General features: G+C 38.6%; 1 pseudogene; it reads right to left on the bottom strand.

Moving 5' to 3' along the window:
• Positions 1-8,901, bottom strand: LOC122134749 (annotated as a pseudogene).
• Between the last annotated feature and the right edge of the window lie 747 nt (positions 8,902-9,648).

Below are 9,648 nucleotides of genomic sequence, written 5' to 3' on the forward strand. Positions count from 1 at the left end.
CTAGCCTGGCTCAGAGTCTCCCTCTGGGGGAGGAGATGGTGTGGAAGAGCCAGTGCCCGCTACTCTAACATTACCCCTTATGTTAAAACCAGTCAGGGGGAAAATTGGGGCCTGCGTGGTCCTCCGCAGGCCCACCTGAGCCCACTGAGACAAGGAATGGGAAAGGAGGGGGGACCTACAAGTCTCTAAATGTATGAGTAATAAGAGTCATAACCTTGAAAACATGTTTGGCATGAAAGCAGATACATGTGAAATGCACAGTTTGTTTGAATGTGATGGCTGTCAAGTCACACGTGAGAGAGTAGGAAAACTTTGTAGATACCTTTGAAAGGATTTATAGCAATGACTGAATTACTTATTTATAATAAAAATCACATGTTGTATCTTCAGTTTGAAAGTACCCATAAAGGGCGCTAAGAATTTATGTGGTGGATTTATAAAAAATATTCACCCAGGTAAGTCTCATCCAGGGCTGTCGACAATTTTTATGGGTGGGCCGACCTTCCCTAAACCTAATGAGTAGACTATAAACAACCTCTGGTGAGACTCCCATCATGGGCCTGGGACAATGTTCCAGGTTGTCCCCTCCCCACCTGATGATGGCACATGTCTCAACAGCTAAGGATCTCTTGTGTGTGTGTGTGTTTTTTGTGTGTGTGTGTGTATGTGTGTGTTTGTGTGTTGACTGTTTTTGGTGTTTTTGTGTTGTGACTTTGTTGATTTGTTTGGTTTAGTTTTTGTGACTTTGTTGATTTGTTTGGTAGTGATGTCTTGTTCTTGTGATGTTCTTGCTCTAAGGATTATCTTAGTTTTTTGTTGTTGTTTTTTTGGTGTTTAGTGACTGATTTGTTAGTTTGGCTCTAAGATATTTATTTATTTTTTTTTGTTAATGACTACCCTTTTTGTGATTTGTTTTGTTTTGGTAAACTGCTCTTTTGTTTTGGTGGTCTCTTAAGATTTATTAGGTCTTTTTTTTTTTTGCTATTTTCTTTGGTGATTTTTTGTTTGGTGGTTTATTTTGTTTAGTGACTTTGGTGATTAGTTTTGTTTTTGGACAACACCAAGATTGTTTTTTTAGTTTAAGTTTTTGTTTTAGTGACTTCTATGGTGATAGTGCTTTATTTGGTGGTTTGTTTTCTTTAGTGACTGTGGTGAAATTTTTTATTTTTTTTTGGTGGACTATAAGATTTGTTCTTGTTGTTTGATTGAAGGCTGTGCTGAAAGACCTTGTAGTACTGAATTACTTAACATTAGATCTTTTACTGAGATAAGAACTAAATTTTTTTTTTTTTTTTTTACAAATCAAATATGTTTATTTTCATTCTTTTTAAATACTGTAGAATAAGTTTTGTTTTTTTTTTAAAAAAATAATTCCTTTTGACAAATTAAATAATTTTTTTTTTTCATTTTTTTTAAATTATATTTATTAACAGATTAAAAAAAAAAAACTTTCAGTGACCCTTACTCCTTGTGTGCTTATTTGGTCTTTTGCAAAATTTGTAATTTAATATTTGATGAAAAATTGTTAAACAGCAGTTAGCTAACACTGGGATGTCTTAAATGTCATTAAATGTAACCCAAAATCAACTCCCTTTTGAGTACCTTGAATCCTTCAAACCTGTTTCCACATTTTCTCCAGTTCATCAGAACATTTTCTAGTGTCAAAACTAGTTAATTAAATTCTTACAAAATTATTATAACCCCCTATGTCCAGGTGACATTATCAAGATGATTGTTTTTCTTCACTAGCCCATCAGATGGCGCCTGCTTTCAGTCTGGAGGCTGTTCAGGGTGCAGTGGTAAGTCACAGATGTTGCCTGTTCCATCCTTTTGTTTCCCCCCCATTGAGAAGAGAGACCTCAGCTGTTAAAGGAGATTTTTCATTATGGCTTCAGTGTTCTTTTGAAAATCATTTCCATTAAAACATTTTTTTTTTTTTTCAAAGCAAAAGGTACTAAAGCGAAAGGTTTTTAAATGAAGTTTGAAACAAAGCACAGGCTCGTCAGGCGTTTCTGCAAGCTTCTCAGTGACATATCACTGGTGTGGGGAAAGGGCCTCTAAGCAGAAGATGGGGGATGGGAGGTGATTTGGGTAAGGCAGATGTCTCCAATGTTTGTTTTGTTTAAAAGTGTGAAAACTAAATAAATAAAAAAAGAGATAAAACAAGATATCCATAATTGTTATAAAATTAGTCCTCTTGTGAAGTGGCAACTTCCTCTTGTGTGATGTCACAAAAACTAATGGTGATGTCATGGAACTTGAATTTGAATTGTTAAAATTGTCAAAAAAATAAATAAATAAAAATCCCATTACTGAAAAAACTGCTTACTGAAACAACCTAAAGGGTGTATGTATATCCAGCTGAAGGACATACTCAGTGCTAAGAACTAAACATAATTGTCCCAGGTTTTTTCCAAATCCAAAATCATTTTACCTCTTATAGTCAACCTATGGAACTTTTCTTTGCCGTTTGACCGTTATATGTTAACCTTTAAACCCGCTAACAACAGAAAAAAAACAACAAAAAAACAACAATCATCTCTATAACTTACTAAAAACTAATTACATCTCTAAAACTAAAAATAATAAGAAAATGTTTATAATAAATTAGCAGTTGGCTTGTTCGTTATTGAAGTTCAGTTGCTGGAGTGCAAATTGTGACTCTTGGGTCAATTTGACCACTGTAGGGTTATCAGTTATGCTTGAACTAAAAATAACTTTTTCCCTCTGAAACGTTATAATTTTTGATTCAGTGTACCTGTAAGTCCAATACACATCAGATATTTGATTAACCCAAAGTGTATTTTTGACAGGCATAGATTCATCAGAACACAGGTATGCTGAGTGTTTCATTGAAATGTTTAATGAACCAATTCAGCAGTTTTTTTGTTTCATGAATTTGAACCAAAAGTATGTTACAAATGGACCAGTTTTAAGACAGAACAGAAAAAACATTAAGCCTCAGTATCTCGGAAAAGGAAGGAACTAAAGCCAACGAAACCATGAAAAAATGGATTTACCTTTAAGTACTAGCTCACTTCTGACCATCAATGCAGTAGAAAAACCCCTTGGACGAACATCCGACTGAGCTATTGTCGCAATAATAGTATTGAACTCAGGAAACCATATCAACGGAATCAAACCAGTGTGATTGGTCATGATGACCAGTGACAATACACATCCCTTGACAGTAGAACCTAAACTGCAAGAGAGGGTCATTTGCACTTGATGTCTTTCCACCTTTCAGGTTTATGGTCCAAATATATTGGAAATTTCGTTCTGGTCCCCATGACCAGCCAATAAACCCTCCCTCAGTAACCTATAGCACTAAGGTAGACCAGTTAGGATGGAATTCCCTCTGTGTTCATAGTTCAGAGTCTTTCCTGTCTTCTCTGTCCTACCAACACAGTGTTCTCCCCCATCTCTTGACCAGGATGGGACATAGGGGCCGCTGTAACTGGTGTGTTGGCCAGGGGGAAGGGTGGACTCGGACCCCCTGTGAATCCACCCTCCCCCTGTGGATTAGGATGGAGAGGTCCAGTCATGCCTGGCTCAGGACTGGGGGTATCTGCGTGAGAGATCATGTCCGTGAACCTTTGGTCGTCTGAGGGTGGAGAGCAGAGACTGGGCCCCCTCCAGGGCCTCCTGAACCTGAGCTGAGGAGGTACGGGGACTCGGCTGGAGACTGCGCCTGTGAGGAAAGGGGGCGCGTGAGGGAAGAACATCGTAGTTGTTACCCGATTGATGGCCCGTAATATTCGCCTTGTTATTCTGAAGAGAAAAAATAGAGCAATCTCAGTAATGCTGTTGATATTTTAAAAGAAAAGTGCTTTTGTCGGGTTGAGTACACTGGAGAAAAAATTGATATAGAAACAGTTTTCACTCAAAAATCGTTAGTAATTAACCCCCTCACAAAATGGCAAGTAACACCTTAAATTAAATGCGAAATTTGTGAAGTAGAAAAACTGAAATAGTATATTCTTGTAAAATGTACTACAATGATCTGTTTTGTTTACCATTTCGAAAAATCAGTGTACGTGACATTTAATTAACTCACAATGACGAATACTTTCATTGCGATGCCCAATTTCAGGTTTTTTTCTGGCCCTCATTTGTCAAGAACAATGTTTCCCGAATAGTTTGGCTATGACCAAAAAAATTTTATTACAATAGTGCAACAAAGACAATGTTGATGAGTAAGAAGCGCTCATAAATGAACTCCTCAAATTAAAGGTGAGGAAAAAGACATCAATTGGTTTGGAAAATCGTAGGATGCAGTGCAGAGGCATGTTATTCTTAATTTTTCAACTCTCATATCCATCCCTCTCAAGCTCCGTCATACCTTTGCGACTGGCCTATAATACTTAGTGCTACAGAATGTCATATACATTCCTCCCCACTTCCCATTATTTTTATTCCTTCAGTTGGGATACTTTAATGTGCTGATATCAATCATCGACCCGACATTTTACTATAAAAAAACACCACTTGCTCGCTGAGTGGATAGATATTCAAAAAATTTCCATCAATGCCAGACCTCTATGAGATCACGATGTCTCGCTATTTCCATGTTCTAAAAGCTGGAAATGTATGCTTTTTTTTTTTTTTTTTTGAAGGATTTTTAAATATGCAAGTTTTCAATTATTTGTAGAAGGGTTTTTTTTGGTTTTGTCGCGGTATTCTGATTGCGTATTTGCTATGTGGTCACTCATTACAGAAAATGAAATTCACTGCTCGCATCTTCTGCCCAAAACACCTGTTGGCATGTCCGAACCAGAAAGTTGTGCTAAATCCAATCAAAGAGACGCAGCTGGAATGGTCGAGCAAAAGGTTAACAGACATAGTTTATCCCGTTCAGGTCTGGTTTAATCAATTTCTCTGCAGAGTTCTCCAATGACCAATCTATTGGATGCAAGTGTTATATTTCCTCGTATTGTTCTGCTCTGATGACATGATCATAGTTTTTTGGCTTCAGTTTTAAAGCTCCGACGAATGATGGCTATGCTGAATTCCTGGTATCGTAATACCAGGAGAGAAACTGCTTGTAAGAGTCCTTTGTGCTTTCAGGTAAGACAGACAAGCCTTGAAAAGATACAGGGCATGGTGAGTGAGAGACGCCATGTATTATTGTGTTTAAATGTGTGTTTTGGTCAGAAAGAACATTCTTTTGTGTTGATGGTAACCTCCGATAGGAGCTGTATCCTCCAGGGCACAGTATGTCCGTATCCTCTAGGCTTCCTCCGAGTGGCCTCATTCTACGTGGGGGGTCCCTCTGAAGAAAGCGTGTCGTCGAGCACCGAGAAAGCTGAGCTGCTTCATTCTGCGTTCCTTTAGAGCCGCCGATTTTGAAACCACACCCTACATGGGCAAAGCCAACATTATATACTATGTAAAATTACACCACAGAGGTATGGTGTAGATGAGAGCTACCTCCCATGTTTGTACATTTCACATTCTTCTGAATTATCCGATGAGAAAACGGTCCATTTTCCACACCTGTCCAGGTGAACCTGACGGTTTAGATTGTAATTAGGCCCACGTACAACCACGAACAAGATAGTTACTTTCAGTTATGACTTGTCTAATGCTTGTTAAAGGACTTTCTTCCCAAAAGAAGACAAAACACAAAATATATTTGAAGAACACTGTTTTTGTCTACACAATGAACATAAATGGGGTCCAACAACGTTGACCCTGTAATAGCCAAAAAATTTTTCAAAGTATCTTCCTTTTGTGTTTTTGCAGAGGAAAGTTAATCATACAGGTTTGTAACAACATGAAAGTGTGAATAAATAATAACAGATTTTTCCTTATGGTTAAATTGGTCTAGCCATTGCAAAAGGAATATCAAGCGTTTAATGTTTATATACATACAGTACATACAAACACTAAAAGAAAACAGCATACTCCTAGTGATTTACTATCAACACTCGAATTGTTGTTTTAACGTTATTAGCAGGCAGCACATCTGCTTTAAAGACACCTCCAAAGGTCAACCTCCAACCATACTCGGCACAATAGTAATTCGCATACTTGTCAGTAAAAGGTTCTGTAATCAGCCGTAAAATTTCTAACACCGTTGCAATTGCCCCCCTTCCCGTGGAGCAGAATTTACTCCCACAGAGCCGTTGGTTTACTGACAAACTGCACAAACACATGCACACAAACATATGATTGTGTTTTGCGCAGCTTGTCGTGAACAGTAGCTCTGTGTAGAAAATAGATGCTGCTCCACGTTGAAAGCCCGTACGTTAGAGATTTATCGCTAAAAGAGTACAGAACGCGGCTTTACGTGACGAAATTCCTCAATTAATATAGTGCCGATATATAGTTGTTCAGAAAATGATCCCTAATTTATATCGATAATAATGTACCACATTAACCAAATACCAAGAGTTTTGAATGGAGCAGTATGAAATATTTACCAAAGTTAGCCTCTTTTAAAATTAACACACACTTTTTCTAAAGATATCAGCATGTATAATTGCTGACAAGTATCGTTTCATCATGAGTCCCAGCCAGCCTCAGTACAAATATACCTAATATAACATTTGTGTGACAGATGGCAATATCAGACTCATCACTGTCCACACAAAGTTTCAATCTTTTAGTAAGACCAAATGCAATTTGACATACCACTGTGGCTGGTGGAACTCAAATATAACCTTCTACGTATCAAGAAGAATCACCAACCGTTACTTCCACAAACACCACAATGGCCGTTTTTTCACACTGGTGGTCATATAAACTGCTTGCACGGAAACAAAGAGAAGACGATGGATGTGAAAATGTCTGACAATAAGGTGACATTTGTTACGCATAATGGTACAATGTAACACCTTCATGCACTGAAGCTCCATTGCCACTAAATAATATATGCTCCACAGTTAGTCTGCACTGGAGGCCCAATCCTGCTAGTTTACAAACTAGAAAAACAGAAGTGAGGATAAGACTATATTGAAGAGAACCATACAATTTCTGTTAACTAAAACCACGTTGTAGCCATGTCCTCTCCATGCTGCGGCAAAGGCAACACCTGCTTATTGATAACCATCGGCTAACGGTTTTGGAACATTTTTATGGGAAATTGTGGGTGGCCCTCCTCCATAGTGATCTTTGCTTAGGGATGACACACACATGCTGGCTGAACCGGCATGGCTCCGGCTGTCTCCCCGCGCAGCAGCTCACTCCTCATTTAACACAATAACAAATGAACGTGGACGTGGTTGGAAAAGCCTTCTTCCATTATTGGCTCATAAACAAAGGCACTGAGCCGTGGCTGGTATTCAGTAGAGGGTTGCGATTTTTCTTGATGATGACAGGGACACCCATTATGGAGGCTGGCGTGCTTGAGTTCCACAGATATAAACCTCAGGATAATCTGTACGTCAGTCAGAGATCAATGAATCAAGAATTCTTTTTGCTGTTCATTTTGCTGCTTTTTTAGTTTTATATGGACCTGAGGGCATAAATCCATTGTTAAAAAAAATAGATTTAACATATTGTATTTTTTGCTGAATATTTTGCTGAATTTCTTTAGATTTATATCAAGTCAAATCTCCTAAATTGTGAATATTTTCATACCTATGTTGAAATTTACTAAAGGTCTAAAATGTTTTCAGGACCCTAACTACCGTTTGGTATGCTTCAACCTGAAAACTGGTGGAAAACTCTGCCACCTTCTCACTTATGGTGTTGATCTTTACCTGGACTTTACAGCATGGTTGGTGTTTGTAAAAACCAACACCTCACATCCAATTAAGTTTACTACCTCATAACTTAGATTGAGTCGAATTTTTACACAGAAAGTTCTTAAATTTTAGTAGAAACTGTAGGCTGTAATTGCTGTCCGAAACAAGGGACCGTCTTTCACGTTCATATTTTCTCAGCAGGAACTGACAAGCCTATCATGTAACTGACATTTATCTTTCTTTGGGGGTTGTCAGGCCTACTACCTGAATAAAAATCCCATTAACGACTTAATTAACTGCTTTACCATCTGTGACAATTCACCATATATTTGCATTTTGACATGAATTTATACATAACTTTCTCATTACCTGTTATATTATATACATAACTACTATTCTTTTCATGATGAACTCCAGAAAGTTAACAGTGCCCCCTTGTTTCGCGTCCATAGATTTAGTAAGGTTTGTCAGTAGTACTGAACTTCAAAATGTCCTGGCCTTGTCAAACAATTGATTTTGTGCAATGCAACTGATTATTTTTACAATTTGGAGAACATCACATTAAAATTCCTCTCTATACAACACATTAGTGTCATGACCTTGATCTCTAGGACAGTATTGGATTGTTACTTCCTCGAGTTGGCCGTGACTGCTCTTACACCAAAAATTTATAATGCCCTATAGGCGCACATAAAATATAAGCAATATTTTATTTAGCTCGAGGTGACAATGCTGGTGTATAGTAATTGTTCAACTATTCGTAATAGATATGTTGAGAGTCAGGGAAGCCGTGTAAAATGACTCTTTCAGAAATTGATTGTGATCGTGGCAGTGGGACCACAAATGAATGAATCCAAAGTGGTATTCTTGCCTGTATGAACTCGACAGTGTGAACGCTGCCTAGTCGCCTGCGCTAGCGCTTGCTCGCTGTGGGCCGGATTGTGGATACGCGTTCGCTTTGTCGTTCGCCACGAACGCTGCTTTCAGAGGGGTCCTCCTGGAGCTGTTTGGCCTTGATGGTGGTGCGTCGGGCCACGCCGCTTCGTTGCACGAGTTTTGCTCCTCGTTCTCGTTGTTTGTTAGTGTCCTTTTCCGGGGGGCTGCGGAGCAAGAAAATCACAAATTCGTCCTTCCATCGGTCGTAGTCCCGTTCCTGGCATCTGATCACGCGGAAGATCGAGGCGATACTGCTCCGGTCTGCTACACGCATGACACTGAATGTCACGCTCAATACAAGGTCAAATGAGAGAAAGCGATAAGATTGGTCATGTGCATCAAGCAGGTTGTTTTTTGTTGCTTAGTCCTTCTTTCGACGTTTGGTTCACCCTTATTAAATATTCTGTCACTATCCCCTTACACCTCATCTTTACTAATGGTGTGTTTGCACTATATCATAATTGGAAATGTATACCTAATAATCCTAACAAGAGATCATACGTAGGCCTGAAATCGGCAAGCTCATTTGTTTTTAATTTGAAACTATCAGAAGCAGTCATGCATGTTTAACACATTTAATCTTACAGGATTAAAAAATCTAGAATATCATGATGCTTGAGACAAGTTGGCCGAACACGTCGCGGCAGCGTTTGTACTTTTTGCTTTTTCTGGACCCACACAGATGTCAGCATAAACAAATGGCCTAATTTGTGTGTGTACCTGTGTGTTTTGTAATTACAATTAGGGTTGTGAGAACATGGGATAAACTTCTGGTGTGTGCGAGCATGATGTACAGTAACTCTAGGCCTTAGACATCTACGTACTACTCTGTGCTGGGCAGGGTGATTGGCGTGTTACACGACCTTTAAATTGTCTGTAAACTAAAATCTTTATTCTGGATATATTACAAAGTTGTGTGGTTAAGGAATCTTTGACAACATGAATCACGGCTGAAGAATGGGTGATTTTAAGCAGGATCCCTCAAATTTTGCGGCCGTTCTGGCTTTAAAAGGACAGACCC

Source organism: Cyprinus carpio, chromosome A21 (assembly GCF_018340385.1).
Source record: "Cyprinus carpio isolate SPL01 chromosome A21, ASM1834038v1, whole genome shotgun sequence".
Taxonomy (NCBI): Eukaryota; Metazoa; Chordata; class Actinopteri; order Cypriniformes; family Cyprinidae; genus Cyprinus; species Cyprinus carpio.